This window comes from Anser brachyrhynchus (genome assembly GCF_964034855.1).
Source record: "Anser brachyrhynchus genome assembly, chromosome: 1".
In the NCBI taxonomy this organism is placed as follows: domain Eukaryota; kingdom Metazoa; phylum Chordata; class Aves; order Anseriformes; family Anatidae; genus Anser; species Anser brachyrhynchus.
Genome location: NC_137694.1, coordinates 129,547,802 through 129,572,388, shown reverse-complemented (window position 1 = coordinate 129,572,388; position 24,587 = coordinate 129,547,802). Strand labels below are relative to the sequence as shown.

Genomic DNA, 24,587 nt, shown 5'->3' with positions numbered 1-24,587 from the left:
ACACTGGCCCATCTGGGGCTCTTTTCCCACATTGCCACAGATCCTCCCTGTCTCCACAGCCCCACAGTGGCCACACTCCAGCTTGGCAGCCCTGCAGAGACACACGCTGTCATCTCCAAGGCACTGGTTAGAGACACACCAAGGCCGCAGAGTAACACCCGAGCGTCACTCTACAGGCATCAGATTGGAACTCCATCTTCAGAAAGGATTCCTTGTGAACTAATCCAGTTTCCTTTGCACAGTAATATATCTACCTCAGAGCCTGGGCACACACATTTTGAGACTAAAAGTGTTTTGTAAGCCATTTCCTTTCATTATTAATCGCTTTCTGTTTTAAGAAGGTCATTTGCATTACGTTGCGCTCTCTCTAATGTCTGATTGTACTCCTTATACTAGTTTTAGAAGAAGAAACATTACAAATAACAACATATAAAAAAATAAAAATTCATATTATAAAATATAAAGATGTGAAGTATTTCACCAGGTATCTTCAGAATATTGGTATGTGCTACAAGTTTCCAGTTTGTAGGAAAACAGATATTTCCAAGGAAATGATTGATTTTTCTGAGCAAATTAGTCAAAGTTGTCATTTTTACTTAAACAATATATTCTTATTTTAACTATATGAACTGTAATTAGCATTATCTATCTGTATCTCTGTAATTCAGTATGAGATTCCCCAAGAACGACCACCATTTCTGACAGGCCACTGAAATAGCTGTATTTCAGCAGTCCACCTTGGGATTCTGATGAGTAAGATTTACCCGAACAAGTTTTTGCCTATTCCAGCACCTGAACTAACAGCTATCAACACCTGAGAGTGTTGCAACTATAGTCAGTACTTCCTTTCCTGGCAACAGATAGATTTAAACTCTATTTATGTGAAAAACACACAGAATATTATGAGCTCACAGGGGAAAAAAAGCTTTGGTAAACTAAGAATGGGACTTGGAAATGAGAACTAAGTAGGGAGTCCACGTATTGCATATAAATTATTAACAAGCAATTTCAAAGTAGTCCCTTCAAAATAGCTCAAGAAGGGCTGACCCTGTCCTTTAAGAGGAGGCTGGGCCACGGCAGTCTGGCCTAACTTTGTTCTCTCTACAGGTCTAAGACATACAAGATGACTGCAGAAAAATGTTAAAGCAAGTGAGAGAGTTTCAACACCATGGAGAGTGGTTGATGGGTCACAGCAAAAGGAATAGAATATGTTGCAAAAACTCTTCATTTTGACTCATTAAACATCTCTGCTCAATGTGTTTTTCACATGTGAAATATGCTTCACCATTCCATTATGAGAATTATGTGAAATGTATTCTTGGGTTGGTTAGTGACTCTACATTGCTGACAGGCTATCAATAAGTATTTTTGTTGTTTGTTTGTTTAAAAAATGAAAAGTAGGCATCCCTTAGGTGATACAAAAGCCATTTTCAGCTACCAGTTGAAAAAAAGGTTATATTCGAAGTACTGTATGCAAAAAGAAATAAAGAAAACTTTTACTTTCCAAATAGTCAAGATGTTCAATGAGCATGTCTTTTCTATTTGGATAAATATTTACAATTGTTGTCATTAAAGTAAAGACTTACCTCACAGTGTCATCTTTATGACACCATGGCAGCTCTGTAGCAGCTTCACTTTCCTGTACTATACAAACCTGGGAAGTAGTTGCTTGTTTTTGATGTTATCCTACACTTGAAGTTAGGCTATCAGTTGAAGAATAATGTTTTAATTTTTTGTTGTTTGTTATATTAATATTAGAACTGAAAAAAACTGAAAATACATATTTTGTTTTAAATTTGGTTACTAATTCTTCAACTTAACAATTTTCTTAGACTCCTTCTTCTGGGTACACTGCCCTAGTTAGATGGACCAACATGCAGACCATCAGCCAGATCCTTTTTAAGAAGGAAGACACTTGCATTCTCATTGACTTGTTGGGAACAAAAAGTGAGGAAAGCAACTGCTCACCCTTGACTAGAGTCTCCCACGATGCTGAATTACACGTTGCTGATGGAACCAAAAGTGCTTTATTGTGGAATAACATTTAATATAACAGTTACAAAATCCAGTTCTGAGATTGAAAGAGGTGAAGGTATGCAAATAACTTGGCCCATTACTTCATGGTATCACTGTGCATCATCGCACACTCTTTGGGACCGAAGGGTAATGTCTTACACTGTGCCACAATGTATGGAGCAAAAACATGTAAACTAGCTCCCAGCAGTTTTACTATAGCCATGTGGCATCATACTCTCCAGAAAGCTCTGTAGCTTGCAACACTGCCCTAGCTAAATTAGCCCCACTTCTCAGCAAAGCTAATTAACCTGAGTACAGTCCGCAATGACAAAATACTGCCTCCAGTCCTGAATCTGGTTGGGTTGCTGCTAGCCTGAGGAATGTCCAATGTCTTTGCGCTGTTATATAGTTTATATGGACCTGTAAGTAGATGCTTTTAAATGCTGTCATGTTAAATGATTTCAACCCTGTGTGAGTGTCACTTAGCCAGAGGGCTGGGAGATGGACCAGAGAGGCTTCCATCAGGCTGGGGGACTGTAGGCTGGGACACCAGATGAAGGCAAGTATTTGCTGTGATGTATATAGTCATAAAAGAAATAATGTTTGTTTGATCGTTTGTTTGTTTGTTTCTGCAGATGGACTGCCTTTTATTCAGTCAAATGTCCTGGCATAGAGTAAAACTAACTCTCATTTGTTGGCCAATTCCCCTCTCTCCCACAGCATTGCACTGATAGCAGGGGACATTTACCTGTTTTATGGTAGTTTCAATGGGAACTGCTGTCTGATCAAGAGTGCCTGGCCACCAGATGGGAATGGAGTGCTGCCCTCAGACAAACACGTCTTTCCCCTCTGTTGGTCCTCCTCTGCAGGGAAGCTGCCCCAGAGCATGCAGAAGAAATGCTCTAGGCAAGACAAACACGGGTTACTGTCTTCCTGTGGATCACACCTTTGTTTATTTCAGAGCCATACTCACCTGCTAAGTTATGTAGATGTAGAACACAATTAAAGAAAAAAATATGTATGGTGCCCCTGGAAGAGAGATTTAAATATTTATTTAAAAATAAATACCATCTCAGAACATGAACTGGTAGATTCCATTTAAGAAAGAGCATTTTCAGTAACAGGAAAGCTTCCAATTAAATTTAACTCCAGTCTCTTTTATTTATTAAACATCATGTTCAGTGATTCTACAGGAATGATTTACATCCTAAAATATCTTACTCTCCTTTAGCCTCCATTGTAGTTAAATCTGTAGACATCACATATTGCTATAGCAACAGTTTGCTTTCAGAAAAACAAAATTTGTGAGTGAATATTTCACTTCCCTACAGAATTAAAGAGTTGGTAAAGACTAAAACAGAAAAGTCTGAAATCACAAGTTTGGGAATATAGACGCATGAGGTAGTACAAACTTCTTATTCCAGGGAGTTGCTAATTTTCACATTTATTTAATATCTGAAAGCCCAACACTTGGCATCCTTTTATTTGAACGTTTTGGATTTTAAAATAACATAAGAAAGTAGTTGGAAGAGAAGAAAAATAGATGATCACTGCGATGGAATTTGCTGTTTATAGAAAAATACTTGCCTAAACTACCTGAACAAGCAACTTGGCAGTACTGCTATGCAACTATGACTACTAAATAAAGAATTCATTTATGAACAATATGTTTGAGAAATTGAGGGGAATCATTAAAGTCAATAGATGATGTGAGAGAAACTATAATAATAAATTCCAGTGGCTTATACAAGAATAGACAACCTGAAACATAATTCATGCATATAAAAAGTTTCACATATCACTTATGGAAGGCTGGTGGGAGTCATGCACATAAAATGCATACCACAGAGTCAAATACCTCAGTCTCATGCACCTTTCTCACCCAGCAAATATATACATACTGTCTCTGTTTCCCATATTTACAGATTATATTTTTCAATTACAAATGTCTGGTTTGTAAACTGAGCATGGCATTAATGTTAGAAAACTGGAATATTTATGTATTTATAAAATTTATAGAAAAAAATTTTCAGAGCATTGATAAACATGGAATAAAGCACGTTTTGGAGCTTGACTATACAACACCTTGTCATTGGTTTTAAAAAGCCAGAAATAAAAAAACTTGCGTGAGTTTAGAGGAAATGTAGACAATGACTGCCAGAACTTCTGCTGAGAATGAGACACAAGAGAAAGTAATTCAGCACATTCGTACAGAAGGATGCCAGCACAGTATTTTCATAGACCCCTGTCAGAAGGAACAGTTAGTGCTAGCTGCAATTTCATTTAGAAGCACCACGGTAATAATTGCTCATTGCTGCAATATTAAAACATCCACAACTGGTTTAGGAAGAAAATAAACAAACAAACAAAACATAGCTAAACCCTCACATTTCTGTGTGTACATATATATGTCCATGTATATTTATGTTCAGTTTCACATAAGCAAAGACATTGTGAACAGCTTCTAGTATGTTAAAAAAAAGGGCAGAATCAGGCAAAGTTGCTGAGGATACTAATGCATATTTAACACCAAATTACAGAATGACACCATGAAAGCATGTGCTGGCGCTTGTGCAAAACTAGAAATGAAAATCAAAGCGGTGAATGGCTCTGACAGGGTGTACTTCATACCATTTGTCTAGTGAGCCATAAAGCACCAATTTTCTATCAGTTTCATGTTTGATTTACAATCCAGACACTTGTAATTGAAAAAACAAAACAAAACAACAACAACAACAACAAAAAACCACAGAGACAGTCCTGTGTATTATCTGGGGGAAGATGTGGAGTAAATGTGGAGTAAGCTTTGTGCTATTTGCTGGATTCTTCATTGTATAGCAATGTAGGAAAAGAGACAGGATGCCACTTAGACCAGTATCTGTCAAGAAACTGGATCAGTCGATAGAAAATAGTATTTTTAGTACTCTTTAAGTTTCATATATTAGAGTGAAGAATCTAAACTGAAATATTTCTTCCAATCCTATATGTGCTTCTCATTTCCCAGAATAACCCCGGAAATAGATAGTGAACTTGTTTCTTGCAGAGTAAGCTGGACTGTCAGAAGAATCATCTCTTGGATATCCTCAGTATTACAGCAGGGAGTTGCCTTGGGAACTTAAATTCAAAAGCAGAGAGAAAAGATCCTAAAACATTACTTAAGACCTGTAGGAAATGTTAACAGCTTTAGCTGACTTCACTACATATTTAACACAAACTTATTTGTCCCTTAACTGTACTAAATCTTTTAATAGAACTTTTTCAGGATTAGAGCAGTCCAGGAAAATTCCAGACTTCACTTTGGAAAAGAAAGCCAAGAACAAAAACAATCTGTAAAACAGAAGTATGTTAGTAGGTAAAACCTGAAGCATTCAGATGCTAGGGAGAATTGGACTGATTTTCTCAGAGAATGGGGCAAAGGACAGCTATACACAGGTACCTCTGGCCAGCATTTATCTGAAGATTATAGTGGCTATTTTCAGTGTTTAGGTTTGTCTACTTTTTCTTCTGAGCACCATCCAAGAATGACGCAAAGGCCATACTGCTTTTCTAGAGCACTAAAATGTTGAATAAGAATACAGTTAACTTGTTCTAGCTGTTAATTATGCGAAGTATTACACACCTATATTTTTGGTTTAAATTTTTATCTTTTTATTGGGTAAATGGAGAGACTTACTATTGTTCAAAGAATAAAATAGTTTACTCAAACTTGTTTTTAAGTATCAAAACTTTTCTTTCAAGTCCCATAACAGTCTTCACTTCCACAGTCGATTTTACATGAAAACTCCTCCACGGAGGTAGTTGCTCTTGTAATCACCCAGGTAAATATGTTTACAAAGATAGGTGTATTTATTGGTTACCATTATGACAATAATACCTCCAGTCCACTAGATTATCATAGAATCATCAAGGTTGGAAAAGATCTCCAAGCTCACCTGATCCAACCATCCCCCTACCACCCACTGAACCATGTCCCTAAGCACCACATCCAACCTTGCCTTGAACACCCCCAGGGACGGTGACTCCACCACCTCCCTGGGCAACCCGTCCCAATGCCTGACTGCTCTTTCTGAGAAGAAATGTCTCCTCATTTCCAACCTGAACCTCCCCCGGCACAACTTGAGGCCATTCCCTCTAGCCCTATCACTAGTTACCTGTGAGGAGAGGCCGACCCCCAGCTCCCCACACCTTCCTTTCAGGTAGCTGTAGTGAGCCATACGGCCTCCCCTGAGCCTCCTCTTCTCCATTATATTTTGCCTTCCTGAGCCTGCAGACATCTTGAAGCTATTCCCCTGAAAAATGTACCAATACTGCAAAGACGACCACAAGAGAAATAGCGAATGTAAGCTTTTATCATGTTATTATCTGTTATTATCTCTTCAAAATTTACCACAGCATTTCCATTACGTCAGTTTTCAACATTGGCGCAAGAATCAGGGAGGAACTGTGATAAATAAATTTAAATTAATTGGCTATGAAAACATTCAGGTGTCTCATTTTCTTTTTGCATTGTTATCCTCATTTCAAGTATTTAAAAAATGTTTGTGTGGCATATATATTTACACATGCATGTGTTTTGAGAATTTATACGGAAATCTGCGTCTTTGATAAAGACTTTGGGTACTGTTTACCCCAGTACACACAGGCATTGTGAACATTGCTGTATTTAGTTGCATTTGTAAATTAGTTCGTGGCTTTGGTCTTGGATTACATGCATTCTGCAGTTTGCTTGCACTACACTGTGGGCTCTAACTTCAAAATAGTCCTGAAAAAAACAGATCATTTTAAGCCCCGTGCTCCAGGCTGTCAAACAGCCTCCCAGCCACTACTGAGTGTCTTTGCTAGTAAGGCCAGGGAAACATTTTTCGAAATCCAGGTCATGCTGGAATTTTTATCTTTTTTGAGCAAAGTATTCCTAGCTTTCAGAACAAAATGCACTTTTAACTTTTTAACAATACAGCCTATATAAACTAGGTATCTTTCTCTAAGCTCTCCACCTCTGTTTCACTCTTTTCTTCTAAGTTTCTTTTCATTAGTTATATATTGCTCTTTTAGCTTATGTTCTCTTACATCCAAAGATCTGGACAATAAAACTCTGGTATTCAGTCTTCTAAATTCCTTCTCCTTCTGGTTTTGACTACATTCTTTTGTCTGCTGGAAAAGACAGAAATAAGTGCAACTCCAAAGCCAAGCAACCTTTATTTTTCCTTCCATGTCATCAGATTTTAAGATACATAATCAATCAGCGGAGGAAGGTGTAGCACTTAGAATAATAGGTTAGATGCAGCTGGCCATAGTGCAAGCATAGGAAGGTATGGGGTGGAAGCAACAGGATGTTGCCAAAAAAACCATCAGCCTTTAGGCACAGAGCCCAGCAGTGACACAGCGGACGTTGGAGCCTTCTATAAAGCAATGTGGGATATTCCAAGCTGGGATGGAGAAAGACAGTGAAAGGAAAGAGATGAAGCAGGTGGCTTCACTCGAGAAAGAAGGGAAGGGATGGCAATAGCATTTTGTTGTTGTTGTTTGTCCTTAATTTTAATTAGGCTGTTCTTCCAAAACACTTCCTACACAGCCCCAGGGAGGACAGTCTAGTCAGTCTGAACCAACAGTGAATATTTTAATGAAGATATTTATTAGACACTCAGACCAGTTTCACTCAGATCAGTCTTCGTAACTATGGAAACTTTTCAAACCTCTTAGATCTTCTGACATTTCCCTTTTCCATCTCACACTGTGCTGGACTTCCTCACTCTGTCAGATCCCTCCTTCCTATTCTGCCTGAAGTGTACTTTTATCTTCCATTCCTCTTTTCTCCTGACTTCTTCTTATGACAATCTTCTGACTTTTCTGGCTTTCCTTTACTAATCTCAGAACCTTTTTGTAGAAGGCAACAAAATGTAAACAACTTGGAAGATGTAAGAGAAGAGAAATCAAGACCTAAGCTTGAGAAGAGAGCTGTCAGTGCCTCCTCCCATTAATTCTTGACACGATACGGTGTTTTGTCTGGGGGTTTGGTAGTAACTGAAACAAGATTTTTACTGTACTGGTCCTTTCTGGCCCTAGAATCCGTGCATCCCTGATCTTGCTTGGATTACATTTCCCACAAAGAGATACCCCAAATTTTTGCTTATCCCTTTTTCTGCTGTTGTTGAGAGAGAGGGTTTGCTTTCTCCTCTTCTCAAAATAGTGCAGGAATTCCATAGTACGGTCTAACTGATGTGGTATGGGTTTTTTTTTCTTCTTCTTTTTTTTTCCCCATTTGCAATGACAATCCTAGAGATTTAACATTCATGGTTTAATTTCAAGCCCACAACATTAAATTGGCTTGAATATTAGGCAGAGAGAGTCTGCCCAACTGTAAATACATGTGAAATGCTTACACTTATTCCATTACAGCACGCATTGGTTATTGCATTAAATCCTTAATAAAGCTACATTAAAAGGCTAGTAAGAGTGAGACAGAAACCTCCCACAGAAGGGAAATATTGAGTAAGTATTTCTGCTGTGTCTTTAATTCCTTTTGTCTAGACATCACAACAGCCTTTAGGCTTATCCGGCCAATGTTAATGAAGTCCCTTGAGGGTACGCAGTAAATTAACTAATATAGCAATAAAAGTAATAGGATGAGAATTACCTAACTATAATAATAATAGTACAGCTTATATTAACGAAATGTGTCCACACACCTGCATATAAATACCTGTACTTGCAGGCATATATATGTATAAGCTCCATCTCCCTCAGCATAGAGCAGGTAACAGCCCAGCATCCTTGCAGCCACTGAACCACAATTTACGCCCATCATGTTACGACTGAACTGTGTCTGCAGCGCCAAACATAACCAAGCTCAAAACTGAGTAAGGGACTTGAGAAACATTTTCTCTCTTTAAAGTGAGAAATTTCCACTTTCTCGTAGTTTACATCCCACACTATGCCTTTTTTGAAGTTGTTAAATGTTAGAAAATAAAAGCAATAATCAGCATTGTTATGGTCTTCATTTTTTTGTGAGTTTCAGGCAGTTTGTACCTCTCTCTTAAAACAATGTAATGTTATATTTCTCATACCTTATTTTTCAAACACCTCCAATTGAATGTTATAGTTGATTTCAGGATTGTACCGATGTTGGCACTGAATGAGCATTCTCCACACCTTCCTCACTGAGCATTATCCACACCAACAAGCCTTCACCTACCTCTCCAAAAGCCAGTGGCATTTCACCAAGATTAACTGTGGTCCAGTTTGTCATTAGGGACAACTGGAAGGGTTGACCCTCCTTTTAGAAGGGTACAAAACAAGAAAGTTTTAAAGTTTTAATCATGCATGCTGTCGTTAAACTGCTCTGACCAGTCCTGAAAGAGGGTTTTTTGTTTTTTTTTTTCTGTTTGTTGGTCCTTGTCACCACAGCAACTAACTGGTTCTACATGAAGTTACAAGGCAAGCCAGCAAGGCTGTAATGGAATACATTCCTTAGCTGAGTCAACGCCTGTGCTGAGGAGGAAGCACGCTGTTTTGGAAATAGGCTCTAAAATGGTGTGTGCTGCTCAGAGACTGGAAATAAGAAATTGTCTGGAATCAGGTTTCTCCCTCCTCCATGCATTTTTAATTATAAGTACTTCGGTTATGCTCTGTTTGTGGTGGATCGGTAGTCCTGCTCTTCCAGTGTGGCTGCAGCAGTGGAAACGAGGGAGCTGACACTGCCTTGTGCTGTGCAGAAAAGAGACAGAGATCTCAACCAGCCCAGCGCAGGCTGTCAATTATTTCCTCTCAGAGCCTTCGGTGCAGTGGTTTTCACACTGTGTCCCGCAGGCCCCTGGGGATTTGTTGACTGCTTCTGAAAGGTCTTCAAGTGGGACATTAAAAGCCAAGCTCAGTGGCACTATAATTTAAATTCAGTATCCAGGGATCTGTATCTCCCTTGGGAAACTATTGAAGATCAACAATGCCAGCATAGTTAAAATTAATTTATATTATATGCACAGTGGAGTGATACACACTGTGTGACGTGAGCCTCATTCTGCCTTCATGAAACCAGCATCAGTCTGGAGAAACTCTGACTGCACTGGGACTTATACGGGTGAAGATGTAGAAGGTAGATACTTTTTCCTGGTCAAACTGATCTAGCTCATGTTGTATGAAAAAAAACTATATACACTGATTAGTAAAGGATCAAATATATTTTGTCAAGGTATTGGGGGGGGGGTTATGACACATTTTTAAGTCATTATAAAGGCAAATTTGAGGAAAAGGAAAATTAAATTGTATTCCAAACAGCAATTCACAGTAATGGTTTAAATTAAGTAAATTATTAACACAGTGCATTTAATAAGATGCATTTGAGGTTACCAGTCTGCGGAAGCAGCTGCATGAATTTTAGCTTTATATTTTAAAGCAACACTGCATTGCCTGAGTCTGTAAATCAGCAACCAGAGGAAACCTTAGGGTAGATTATTTTTGCACCAGTGTAATTTTCTGTGCAGTCAGAGCTACTTTGGATGAATTTGCTGAAAGCAGAATGAGAGCTCGCTTTGCATTGCAGATGTTATGTCATCTCCTTTAAAAATAAAGCTACAACTCCAGCCACAGACTGGTAACCCCAAATGTAACGTCAAATTTATCTTAATAAAGCCAACACATTGATAACATTCAGAATTTTAATAACAACATTGTCTTGGAATTGCTGTTTGGGATATGATTTAATGTTACTTTCCCTCCAAATTTCATTTAAGACATTTATCATGAATGTCTTAAAAATGAGCCATAATTTCCTCAAAATAAAACCAGATGATAAAATACATTTGCTTTCTTAACAGTCAAACTTAGGGATGGTTTAATGAAAGGCTTATGCAAGATATCAGAGTTAGAAATAAATGGGTCAATTTGTTCTCAGCTTAAAGTAACTGATTGATCTCATTTTCTGACCAAAAAAAAAAAAAAAAGTACATTTTCACATATGACTCTATATATCTTGACAGCTGGGCAGCCTATTTTTATCCCATCTCTAATGGGCAAATTGCAACCACAGTAATATCATGAGCGTTTCCAAGTGGCCTTGCAGGGGCCACCCTAACAAACTGTGATTCATTGACACTGCCAAGTAGAATGCTTCCTCAGAAACGGAAATAAAATAATGGCTTTGTCTTCTCCGTTGCAACATATGGAGACAATATGCAAGGGTAAAAAGGAGAAGAAGATAAATTGCAATTTATTTCTCTCACCTTAATAAATGTTAATAATGTTATTGAAATCTGCAAGGATGTCCACATGAACTACAGAATTTGGCCAATTAAATCTTGCAGGTGTATAGATTGTAAAGTCATTACACCATCAGCCTGATTTCTTGTATAATGTCATCCAAGGAATGCAACGCATATATTGAATCTAATAGCTTGTGTTTGGCTCTGGAAAGCATTTTGGGGAGTTTCAGTTCGAGGATGGAGAACCCCATGCTTCTCTCAGTGTAATTATTTGTGTGTAATTTGTATTTGTGTGTGATTATTGACACTATTAAACTTATGTGCTTTTTCTTTAGTGGAATAATATAGCTCAAATTTTCTAGCCATTGGTTCTTGAAGAACTGCCAAATATCAGATATTCACACAGTTCTCCTCAAAGTAAGCTGAAGTGGTGCTTGATACTCAAGTCCATTCTGTACCAGTGTCTTAATTTTCAGCTAGAAAAGGCAGGATGTTCCCTGCCAAAATGGCAGTTAGCTTTTCTGTATATTAGTTCTGACCTGAAAGGGAGCAGTAAATCACAACTAAATGTCTCCTCTCTGGTGGTACATAACTTTTTTTTTTCCAGATAAGAAGGCCAAAGTTCAGGGATTCCTTGGAGACTGTTATTTTGTGCTAATTCACATAAGTAGAAGAAGCAGGACTTCTCGTAGGTGTTGATAAAATCCATCCTGTTGCAAATCAGACCACATGGCACATGAAAGCTCCCTCCAATCCAATTTGTAAATGAAACAGTGAAGGGGATTGAAACAATTTAGGATTTCCTTTCATCCTGCCTCTCTCCTCCCCCGCAACTGTGCAATCACTTAAACATATGCTTGAATTTACTAAAATGAGCAGAACCATAATGGGTCTGTTCCTGGTTGTAATGTTAAGCTTCTGCAAAAATGCTTGCGGGACTGGGGCTAATTTGGCAGTCAAGCCAGAGAACTTCACTCTGATTTCCATTATACGTATTATCTACCAGAGCCTGGAAACGTAAAGATTTTTAGAAGCAGTGTAATCTTCAGTTAAAAAAGTGCTGGTGGTGCAGCTTTGTCAGCTTGGGAAGCTATTAATCACACACATCCCCCTCTCTTGTTTATTAGCCCTCCGTGACTGGAATGACTTTATTTTGCAGAGTACCAGCTGAAGAAACCAAGTCCAGACTCCAAAAAGCAGAGTTACTATACTCACAGTGATGTGACTTATTTCAGAGAGGGAAATCAGCATGTTGTAAAAGGTACTCCAAGAATCTCTCTATTGCAGCGTGCAAAACAAAAGTAACAGCTGAGAGGCAAGTATAGACTCTTGCCCTTGACTACATGGAGAAGAGATGGTTTGAGAAGCAATGTACCAAAGTCCAAGGAACAAGGATACCTTAGCATAGTCTTTTCAGAGATCTCTTTTCCACTGTTGACTGGAGATGGAGGATATCTGCAGTAATATCTGTAATAATAGTAAAGAAATAACAAGATTTCTGTATGTCTAGCAACTAAACCAAACTCCTGCCAAACTCCTGCATGAGTTTCAGCCTAGATAGAATTTGACACAGTCAGAAACTGACAAGATGGTAAAATTCCCCTTCTTTTATAGTATGCTTTAAAAAATCTACTAAAGGTATCTGTTTCATTTCAGTACTGTCCAGAACAAAACAAAACAAAACAAAAAAAGACTCTGAAATCCATTAAAAGGCTACCGTAGGTTTTGCTCGTTTAACAGGAGCTATGAAAAAGGAAATGAAAATGCTACTTTAGGAGCAGGCAAAAGATGGTCATGACAGAATTCCCAGATTCTTTTTGAGCTTCTATTTCTCATTAAATGAAAAATAAATAAATAAATGTTGAAAACAGAATCTGTAACATCTGATATTTTAATGAATACTAATGCACCAATGAAACCTACCTACTAACCTTTCTTTGCTCTGAACTTGCCTCTAATTGTAGATGCGTTGCAAGCGTGCATTGCTTTGAAGTTGTAACACTGACGCCAAGGTATTTGTTTTCATGGTTGAAAGGGCCCTTTAACATTTTCTGTTTTATTCTATGTAGTACAAACCGATGTTTAACTCCTATCTTTCTTTTCTATCACGATCTTGTTACATGTGGTTCTTCTCACCTACATACACCTGTTTCAAATTAGGTACGTATTCTCAAACAGTCTCTTCCAGAGTATCATTTATTTTATTGGTTATAAATGTTTCAGGGTAAAGCCAACCATTCTGTAGATTTGTTTACCTCTCTTCAGTGACTAAAAGTCTAAATAATGAGCCCAGACAGCACGTCTCATTTCTAGATACATGAAATGAGGTTAGATGACCCCATCATTTTCAGCTAATCCTGTGAATTCTTTCGCTTGACCTCATAGTTCTGACAATCCCCGTGACTTTTGTTTCTAATGTTAAATTGTTCTCCTTACATAATTTGGAATTCTTTTTTATATTTCACCCCCAATTAAGTGCTATCTTCACTATCAACTTTTGCACGAAATTACAGGCTTTAGTAATCTAGTGGATGGCTGTTGTCACAGAATGGCCTCCAAGAGAAAACCTGTCACTGCTCAGCCGCATTTTGCAAACCCGTTCTCTACATGCCGTTGCTCTGACAGGTGGACACTCTGTGCAGGTGGGACCCTGCTCTTGCCTCCTTTTTCTGTTTTTGTGCACATTGGACTCTTGTCTGAGAAAGTCTGTATGCAAAGAGCAGAAAGTTCTCATCGTTTAATTAAGAGCATAACTAATGACATCTTCAGACTTTTTTTGCCAAAGGGCAATCTATGCTGTTTGTGTACAGTTTTATATATGCACATATGCACACACAAATACAGCACAGCTGCTACGCAAAATTCCCAAGCTAGCTCAAACGGTGCAAAATAGCAAGATGATAGAGAACTGTGTTAGAACATCTGAATTTCTTCTGGTACACAGATCACTCGATTTACATACTTGATTGTACAGAGTATCTCTGTATGATACTGTATTGCTGTGACAAAAGAAGATATATTTTTAAAAAATCTATTCAAAATGTGGATTATTCTGATTTATCATTAATTGAGCTCCATTTGGGGGAGTAACATAAAGCAGGCGTTACTTGTATACAATTCCCAGGACTTATTCCCACCAGCAAAAGTCCACAAATCACTTCCCTAACATGAGCAAAGTTCAACTGATGGGAAAAATAACATCAAAAAAGGGCAGAAAACTCACGATCAATTTTCATTATGTTACAACTATGTCAACACTGTCTGAAATAAATGGATTCAGGTCTGCTGTTTTTACTTACTTGAGTGGCCATTTCTTATAGGACTAATCAAATTAATATTATTACATCCTTAAATACAAAAGAACTGTTTCCACAAGGCTTATTACACAATAATGCATTTCTGGAACAAGCATGGATATTTTTATATTGCATTTATAATGATACCAAATTTCAGTTTGACAACATCAAGTGTCATCTATTAAGAACCTAACCACCTGACTGCCTAGAGATTTTTCAAGAACCCATTAGGGCAAGCAGATCCATGGCTTTTCTTGTTTATAAGCATCCCATTGACAACCATGTAGGTTTGTACACGCAAGAAGAGGACTCAGTCCTTTGTTTTCACAATGAATGAATGTTGTAACAATGGCTTGAGAAGATGTATTGTCAGAAACTCCAATTTTGATGCCAGGGTTCCTTCTGTTTGGATTTTTCATATACTCAATATATTCTTAGATTTGTCATCTGATATTACAAACTCTGACAAGTACCGGTGACTTCCCTGATGCTGAATGACAGTCTGGTTAACAAAAATCTCTTGTTTTGCAATAGGTGCTCCTCTACTCAGTTTTTCAGCTATGGAATGGACAATGGCCTTGCAAGACAGAGGCATGGTAAGAAATACTACCACATAGTAACAGTCTATATCAGAGAAGGCAGCTGGCAGCTTGGGGGATGACTTCACTCAGCCTCTTAACAGGTCAGACCTCCTACTGTGACTGCACATGCTTGGACCTTTTCTTCGATGAGCAACAAGTGAATTGAGAGAGCAGCTCAAATGGACAGCAAATTTGGCCCAAACTGGCATCTGTCCCACTAACCTGTTCAGTAGCCCTGATCTAAGCGGTAATGAGTCTCTCAGAGGGTGATATTGTCTCACCCTGGCTTTCATGGGGCTGACACTTTATTTAAAAAAAAAAAAAAAAAAAGAGCCTTTAATATAAAATGCTATGGTAATAGCCTCAAGTGCTCCTTTCAGTGTCATTGTGGGGCTCACATTAACTCTAACAAATTAACATGAGAATTAATTACACTTATAAGGACAGCACTGCAGCTTCAGGGTCCAATATTTAGGTTGATCCAAGGCATTCCGTTCTCTGCAAAATGTTTCAGTCTTCCGCACGATATGCCTTTTGCAGCCATGGTCTATTGCTACAGGGGCATGGCTGAATCAAAACCACACGCGAGGGGAGAAATGAAGAAGTTATTCCTATGCACTGTCCAGGAAAAGCCAATTTAGAGGCAAATTGTTGGCTATTTTATTCCATTCCCTTCCTGGAATAATTGAATGTCCTTTGATGTACAGCTAATGAGCAACCTTCAGACTACACGAGTCTTCATAAAAAAAATCAGTTATGTGTAGGCCAAGATCAACACCAGGTTAAGACAAAACAGAATGAAAATCAACTGAATCAACACCCTGCAGCACCACCACTTTATATTTCCACATCTTCTGCTATAAAAGTATGGAAAGAAGTGTGCAAGATGAATGAGGGAGCTCTTCAGCTGACCAAATCTATGTGTCCAGAAAGGCTGGAAAGATAACAGGAAAACTTACACTGGCTCAGATTTCCTTTGCTTCTGTTTTCTGCTCTGCTCTTCTGGCTAAACTTCTCTTAGAAGAGCTATAAAACACCCCTGCTGGCAATCTACAACATTTACACCAATCTGGGTAAGCCAGCTGGATCACTTGTCTCAAACACTTTTCCAGCCACTAAGAAATGTTCTGTCACAACTTCTATGCGTCCATCTTTCCTTATTAGCTTTTCAAATGGTTGGTGGCCACACTATCACGACCCCATATACCAAATTTGTAGACTAGTCTTTTCTTTCTCCATTTCAGCAACATTCACAAGAACAAAAGTAGGCAGAATAATATTAAAATATTGTGCATCTCCTGGTTTCATCACCGCCTGTTTCTGACAAATAGCTGTGATTACTACCAATGAGTTTTCTCTATCAGAACTCTGTCAGGATGAATGTTAGTATTGGAAATCAATGTGTGGTCTTAATGTGCACTGAAATGAGCTTACTTGACTATTTTTTTCCAACATAAATCTTAAGATTCTTTCAAAGCATTGATTGAGCTGAATATCTGAAGAGCAGACTCTATGTTGCAATTAGAATAGCTTAAAATGGTTTTAGAAGTTAAACTCTGGGGGGAAAAACATAAAATACATGTAAAAAACTAGCAAGATATATCTATCAACCCTTACAATCTTAAGGCTGTGTATTTCAGTTTTGCAGATTCTTTGTGGAAATTTACTTAAACAGATGCTTAGTCTGCTCATCTACACTAACTGAAAAAATGATGAAAAATTAATGGAAAAAATAATGAACCCATGTCACAGGAGAATAAAAGAAATTGTTATCAGCCTTGCAGAAAATTACTGTCAGACTGCCATAGAAAAATGTAACACAAGATTTTTCTTTGTCTGTACCCACTCTATCAGCTTGTCCCTTTCCTTATCAAAATGTACTTGCTTCAGGTAAATGGGCTACCAAATTTTACAAGTTTGTTTTATTTGGTTAATATGTAAATCAAACTCACTTGAAATAGTAGTTTTGCTTGAGGAAAAAAAATAGCCACCTGAAAAAAAAAAAAGAGAGAGAAAAAATGTTCCAACAAACATAATTTAAAGCAAATGAATGACTATTGAGGTTTCTAATGGGAAAGAAAATTTGTCCTCAGCTGCAATACATGGCACCAGAAAGACACTACTGGATTCTAGCTGCTGAAGGACTGGGGGGAACACTGCTTTTCCGTGAAATATGAGACAGATGCTTGAAGAAAAAGTAGAGCGAAGGACATGGTATCATGTCGTAGAAAGATCCAAGGCATAATTGTTGTATAAAGTACCTGGGACTCTAAAGCAGTTGAAGTTAGTCAGATAAAAACAAATAAATATTGCCTTATTTGGCAGACTGTAAGATTAACAAACACTTTAAAACAGTTTGTCTGTACCCAAGAATAAATTCTTCTTCATGTTTACTTGTTTAAGAATGACTAAACTTAATCACGCCTTTCAAACTTTGAACATAGGACTTTTGCATATTTTTACAATCTTTAAATGATTTGCCTGCATTATGTCAAAGTGTTATAGACCTGTATATACGACTGCAAATATACACACATTGATACGTTTGGAAGCTAATACACAATGGGTTTGAGTAGCATATAGAAATCAATAGGAGGTTTTTATTGATTTTGACTGAGTCTGGGGAAAACCTATAAAGTGAGAACCAGAATGGTAAATCTTGTTCTCATCAAGATGGTAGATGCACAGGTAACCCTCCCTGGCCTCCACCACCTGCTTTCTGAAGAGGCATTCCCCTCTTTCTCCCACTCCTGAGGCTTTACAGTGAATATTATGGCAAGTAAGTCTATGTCTGAAGCACCCCATGGTTCTTCAGGCAGATTCCTTGCTTGTAGGCAAGTGAGACACACTGGGGAGATACACAGCTGGAATCAAAAGCCACCTTTGTGCAGGGCCAGACAGAAGCATAAGCAAAGCTGGGCTTTGCCTAGGACAGCTGACCGCCAGAGGCAACACAATGGTCATGGCCTGGTGCTCATTTTGCCTGTGCCCTGGAAGGCCATGCTGGGTGTCCACGGGACAGCAGCACTCCTCGGGCAGGGCAAGCTGTCCGTGCTCCCCATCTCCACCCAGGCCTCGTGAGCCACAAATTCAGCTCAATTCTCCACACCTTCCTGCCCCTACCCCAGGACATGTCTCCAAATTTTGTGTTGCCAGCTCAGTCTTGCTTGCTAAAACTGCTGGGAAGTCTTCAGGTAGTGCTGTGTTTGGTCACTTGTTCAGGACTTGCCTGACTGCTATTATGACAGATGGCACTCAAAGCAAACTTCAAACTTCTTTTTCAAAAGCAAGCTAGTTATACAGTCAAAATATTCTTAGTTTTCAGGCCAGAGTTGTATGGTGAATCCATTTAATGCTACCAAGAAAACAACATTTAGAAGAAAAAAAAAAAAGTACAAATATTGACTGTAATGCTCATGACGAGGTAACACTGAACTGAGCTCTAACAAAGCTACACTTAGTTTTAAAACCTAGGAACAAAGTAATAATACAAGACTCATTCTAGTCTTGTAGAAAGTCACACGCAGATTACCAGAAGAGATTCAGCAGTTTGGTGAAAGACAAAGTTCCCTTAAATTCTTGCATTCAAATGCTTTTCAGTCATCCTGAAGAAACTCTATGTTCTTACTCAATTCACTCCACACATCCCTTTCCATTTGTACGCATTTAGAGTAGTCTTTATTGCATAATTGAGGATAATTTTGAATGTTCTTAGTCATGACAGGGAAGAAAAAAAAAAGAGAAGAATTTTTTAAAGCGTGGGGTTAGAGAGATGGGTTTTATTCCTGAGTCTTCCACAAATGGGCAAGAGTGTATTTTGGTATCAAAGCTCAGGAAGCCAAATTAAAGATCATCCTTAATTCTGTTATTTGTTTGATCTGCTTTCATAAACAAAACATTCCCTCATATAATTATTTGCAGGTTTTCTGCACATGGATCCAGACACATGCATGCTAAATCAAGTGGCACTCTATCATTACTCAACCAGAGAAAGCAAAGGAGGAATCAGAATCCACTGGGGGCTGTCAGAGACAATGTGGCTTCAGATCATGCAGGTCTGGTACCAAACCTTTTTGTGACAGGTGACCCTTGCTGTATGCTATAGAAGCAGCTTGGATTTTCCAGCAGTCCCAAAAGCTTTGCAACCAGTACAGTTGAGTTTCTTTGTCGTGGGGAGCATTGTATAAATTTGACTCCCCTCCAGTCTAGAAGCTTCATTAAAACTAGATAAACATCAAAATTACTGGAGGACCAACGTAAACTAGATGCCTCTTCCCCCAAGGGTAGACGGGACTGCGGGCAACGGCAACAGATCTGGTGTAAACCACCGGCTTGTGCTCAGCAAAAGGAAGCAAACAGCCCAGATGTAACTGGGGAAGCAGTACCAAGCTGTCACACCCTTTCTGTAATGTAACAAGTTTATTTTCAGTTTGTTCCCTTAACATTATCCTAAGACTTTCTCAAGTAACTAGGCAACCTCCAGTGCCTTACTGCTGAAAGGGTTTGAGTCACTGCTGGGGCTCTCGACAGGTTTTTGGTAGCTACTGGATGTAGGAGAAAGGATAGCGGGCTGTCCTATCCCCTGTGCTGCAGTGCCACCTTACGGCTCTTGTTCTACAAACGCCTTATTTTTTCCCTTACACCCACCGTGTTTTAATCTAATAAAACTGCGGTGCAGGTAGCCCCGAGAGGGGGGAAGCAGCTAGGACTTCAGAGAACTGTAGCTCCATTAACAAAGTCATTTCCATATGCTGAACCACGGACAAGAAAGCTGCAAGAAATACTATGTAATTAATACTGTTGTCTTAAAATTAACTGAACCTAGAGCATGCCTGACAGGTGTATAACTAACCTGTTCTCGGAAATGTCCAGTGGCAAGATGCCCAGGCCCAGTTCCTCACCAGCCCTTTTGCTGTGTTGTACACTCCATGCGGCCAACCTGCATCTCAGCTCTTGCTAGCTTTGGATCTCAAGTCCTGCCCTCTTCACAGGGTTTCTTTCCTGTATAACAATTTCATATTTAAGAATCTTTAACCAACTCTCCCCAAAATTTTCTTCAGATGATGCAATATCCATTCTTTAGCACTTTTTTCTGGGTGCTGTTTTCCAGGCCACTGATCACTTGCATTCTTCTCATCTGGATTTTCTCCAGTGAGTTCATGTCTTTATTCAAAGCATATACTTACACTTTACTCAAAACTGGGCATGATACTTTATCAGAAGTTTTAGCCATGACTAAAGAGAGAATAGAATCATAGAATGGCTTGAGTTGGAAGGGGCCTTAAAGGTCATCTAACTCCAGCCCCCTGCTGTAGGCAGGGATGCCACCCGCTAGGTCAGGTTGGCCAAGGCCCCATCCAGCCTGGCCTTGGACACCTCCAGGGATGGGGAACCCACAACTTCAAATGAAACTTCAAATGACGAGGCAAATAATGAACTCCTAATGTGTTTACAGACTATAACCTTGTATGTGCCTTTAAATACTTCATTTTAGGTCAGAGGTCTCCCAAAAACCCATAGAGTAATTACTCATGATTCTGATGGTAATAGAATGCTGACAAAACCTTTCCTCATGCCTGTACTATTTGATTTCCTTATTATTAGCAGAGATAAGGAAATAACGACTCTCCCGTTGAATTGTGGGGAGACATAACACTGAGAGGGGCTGCAAGCTCTTTGGAGAAGAGGATTGGAACTCAGATTTACTTTGTAAAACTGGAAAGGTGGCTGGAATGACAGGGTGTAATTCGGTACTTTCTACCTGGAAGCAGAGAGCAGAATCCATCAAAGGGAGGTAGGGAGCGACGGGGCTGGTAACAGTCCTGCAGGCAAGGATTTGGAGTCGCAGTGGGTTACAAGGGAGTATCATTGAAAAATAGCAAGCCACTGTGCGAAAGGCAGATGTTATATGGAGCTATAAAAATAGGGATGTTATCCGTAAGGTGCTGTGAAATAGAAGAGAGCAGAATGAGGATGCCTGCGTAAAAAGCATGAAGTGCAAAAAGTTATTTATTTTAAAAAGATTTCTATGAACACAGAGATTTCACAAAATGTTTAGAGCATTTGCTTCAGCTTTGCAGAAAGTCCTAGACCTTGATTTTGGATGAAACTATATGTACATGTATGCACATATATATATCTGAGACATGTACAATCTCAAAATGCAGAAGGACTGAACCGCATCACGGACACAACATTTTGGGAGTTTTCAAACTGAGCAAGGTTGAGTTCAAATAATCCTACAGCAGTTGGGCTAACTCACTATGGTAAAATAACATCTCTTTTCTCCCAGGAGTTCACTACGTAAATGAAGGCAGCCTTTTCCACAGCAATGCTTCTCTCTCTGTTGTAATACTGATTACTTTGAGGATTAAACAGAATACATAAAATAATGGGAAGGATGGAGACGAACGGCATGAAGGGATAAAACTCAAAAAGGAAAAATTACATTATAAATTCAGTAGCATCTTGGTCCCTCAGTGTTTTCCGAATAACGATGCAGGAATTTTATGATTCTAAAGCAATCAGAATGGCAAACAGAAACCATAATTTCTTAATCCATTTTTCTGTCACTGCTAGAAAGAAAACATCTGGAAGATCCTAGAAAACTACTTCTCTTCCAAAGTCCAGCAAATCCAAAGGAAACAAATCATCTTAAGAATTTTGACAATGTAATTAATCGTAATTTCCCCATAAATGTAGAGTGCACATCCCAGTATTACAAGTCGGAAGCAGTGTTGCTGTCTAATACAGGAACTACTCGAAAGTGTAGGACTGAATGGGAATTAGTCAGAAGGGGTGAGAGTCAAAATAAAAAAAAAAAAAAGGCATTTTTTGGTAAGGGATGTAGAGGAGCAATGTGGACCTGAGAAAAGGAAGAGAAGAAGAACAACAAAAGAAATGCTGGTTAAGAGAATTAAATGAGATAGGGGAGGATAGAAAGAAAAATGGAAGGAGAGAAACCAAATGTAAACTCTGAAGAAGGAATAGCAACCAAAAAAGGATGTTTCCTGCTGAGCATTTTTAAACAGTTTTAGAAGTGGAGGATGCACCTGGAGTGGAGGCTGGTGATTCAAATTCTGAAGATGGAAAATGAACTAGGGCTACATTTGTTCTGTTTGATAACCTCACTCTTCAGTTCAGGCACAGGTCCTGGTCTCGTCATTTCCCTTTCAACCCCATCATCCCTCTGCATGGTGCTGGAGCTACCTGGCCACCGTCCCCTGGGGAGAAGCCAGGGCGCAGCTCTGGCAGCTGCTCCCCCCCAGCAGTGGGGGTGAGGCTGTGCCCGCTTCCTTCCCAGCCCTCCCAAGTGGAGCCAGCTCACCAGCCCACGCACGTTCCCGCACACCGCACCACCAAACACGCTGCACAGCGTCACATCCCCGTGCCATTGAATCCCCACTAAGAAGGGCTGCTATGGCTTGGCTTACTTCAAGCGTTTGGAACTAAATAAGCACAAAGAATCATTGCTGCGACGTCAGGGCCACCACGTGGTGCCACACAGGAGACCTGGGCAGGCGCCCTGCAGTGGGATGTCCCCACAGAGGCCACCGTCCCAAAGTAGCAAGAACACAAGCTGTTTTGCTGCAGATGTCTGACCGGGCAGCCACAGGCCGATCCCCCACACCACTGCCTTCTGCGGGCTGGGTCTGCGGTGGCATGGGAAGAAGAAAAATCAGACGGCAAACTGGGGACTCGTGAAACGAAGCAGGGATTGCTTTCTTCTGGACGTAGACACAGTGAGCTGGGACAAGCCTCAAACGTCGGATGCTCCCCCCGTCTTTAACACGACGGCAGATGCTTGTAACGGCGGCTGCAATCCAAACAAGTGATAACATTTCAGGATCACACCCAGAATGATAGAAAACAATGAGTTTTGGCCTCCTGTCACGCAACACACCCTTGATGTGGTAATACTAGAGTCACACATGGCAAGGTGCTCCATTATGAAACATTGCATAATCGTCTTCATTAAGTAAATTATTTTCTATTGGCATTCTCTGCTTATGATTTATATTTTCCTGGTCATTGTTTACCTCATTCATGAATTAGCTTTCTGCACTAGTTTTTTTGGGGGAGGGATTTAATTATTTCAACATGTTGCAAGAGCTTTTAATGGAGAAAACACATGAATATTGATGAAATAGCATGAAAAGTAAAAATGTCACAGGGGTAACATAATCAGTGCTTTACCATTTTTCCGGGGGGGACAAAAATGGATCCCTTCCCATCAAAAATAACTACATTATATGACTATTAGAAGTGTTAATGACATGTTTATCTATAAGTGCATAATCAGAAACATTTCTTCACTTTTTTATTTCATGTGATGAAGGAATAGGTAGATTACACTGAACTTGGAATCAGCTTGACAGCATTCTTTTGTAATAACAACAGATTTTTTTCTTTTAGCAGGACCATGTCCATAGTTAACAACTGCTCATAGGTCTCCTGAAACCTTTACGTCACAGTGCTGCTATTTGAAGACGTAGTATGCAAGTTTCCTGCATGCTTTCCATCTTGCATATGGACACCTGTACACTTTACTCTCTTGAGCTGAAGCAGATGAGCATCATCTACAGAATAACAAAACACAAGAATAAAGTCATGAGTCCTTATTCTGCCACATACCACAGGGAACCCTAACAGCCACACCATCCTTCCCAGGCAAATCACCTGCGCTCAGTGTGTCCCCAGCTGTGACCAGAGGCCAGTTTTCTGAATGAGAGGTGCTCAAGAAACATGGATTAATAAGAACAAAAACTGGGTGTGTAGGAGATGGCAGGAGGGGTGACAGTGTTACACAGAGGTGGCATAATGAACAGGACAGGACCAAGAACACCTTGCTCAGCATAACAGAGGGAAGAAAAAGCAGCAGGCTCTGCAGGGAGAGGTTGCAGAGAATGTTACAGAGCAGGGTCACCCCAGTGAGCGCCTCAATTTCCCCTGCCCACCTCTGGACACTGCTTGCTGCAGGTAAATGCTGACAGGCGGCTAGGGAAATCCTGCCACGTGCGGACAGCAGGATTTCTGGGGAAAACTCCCCACAGCCCCCTGGGCCCTTACTTTCTCTAGCTGCAGAGCTACTCCCTGCCCACAGAGCAACAACTGCAGCAAGCCCGTGCTTGCTTCCCAGGCTGGGAAGTGGCACTGGCTAACGATACTCCACGAAAAAGGCCTCCTGAAGCAACTCGCTGGTCTTCTCGCCTTGCTTTTCGTTCTCGCGGGGGCCAGCTACGGCTGTTGGGGGCCAGCTGCGCCTGGTGCCCCCGCTGCTACCTCAGCGACATCTTTAGCTGCTCAGCACGGCGGGAGGCGGCTTCCCACACTCAGTCTGCCTCCACGCGCCGGCGTAGGCCTGCCTTTACCAGCACGTTCCTTACAGCCGGGTCTTAACGGCAAGAGAGAAACCCCCTTCAGGCACTTTACGGCTTTCTCCCCTCAGCCCTGACCGACCCCTAACGGCCGCTCCCAACGGCCCCAACCGCTACCGGGCA

The 24,587-nt window shown here is 39.9% G+C and overlaps 2 long non-coding RNA genes across 2 annotated transcripts; one reads left to right on the top strand and one right to left on the bottom strand.

Annotated features, from left to right (window-relative positions):
- The first annotated feature begins 9,451 nt into the window (after positions 1–9,451).
- Positions 9,452–23,298, top strand: LOC308187964. Its single transcript, XR_013945034.1, has 3 exons — positions 9,452–9,546; positions 15,041–15,102; positions 19,009–23,298. It is a non-coding gene; the product is annotated as an uncharacterized lncRNA (long non-coding RNA).
- On the bottom strand, positions 11,456–24,573 carry LOC308187961. Its single transcript, XR_013945031.1, has 4 exons — positions 23,767–24,573; positions 19,940–23,666; positions 17,040–17,078; positions 11,456–12,677 (listed from the first exon to the last, which is right to left on the bottom strand). It is a non-coding gene; the product is annotated as an uncharacterized lncRNA (long non-coding RNA).
- Between the last annotated feature and the right edge of the window lie 14 nt (positions 24,574–24,587).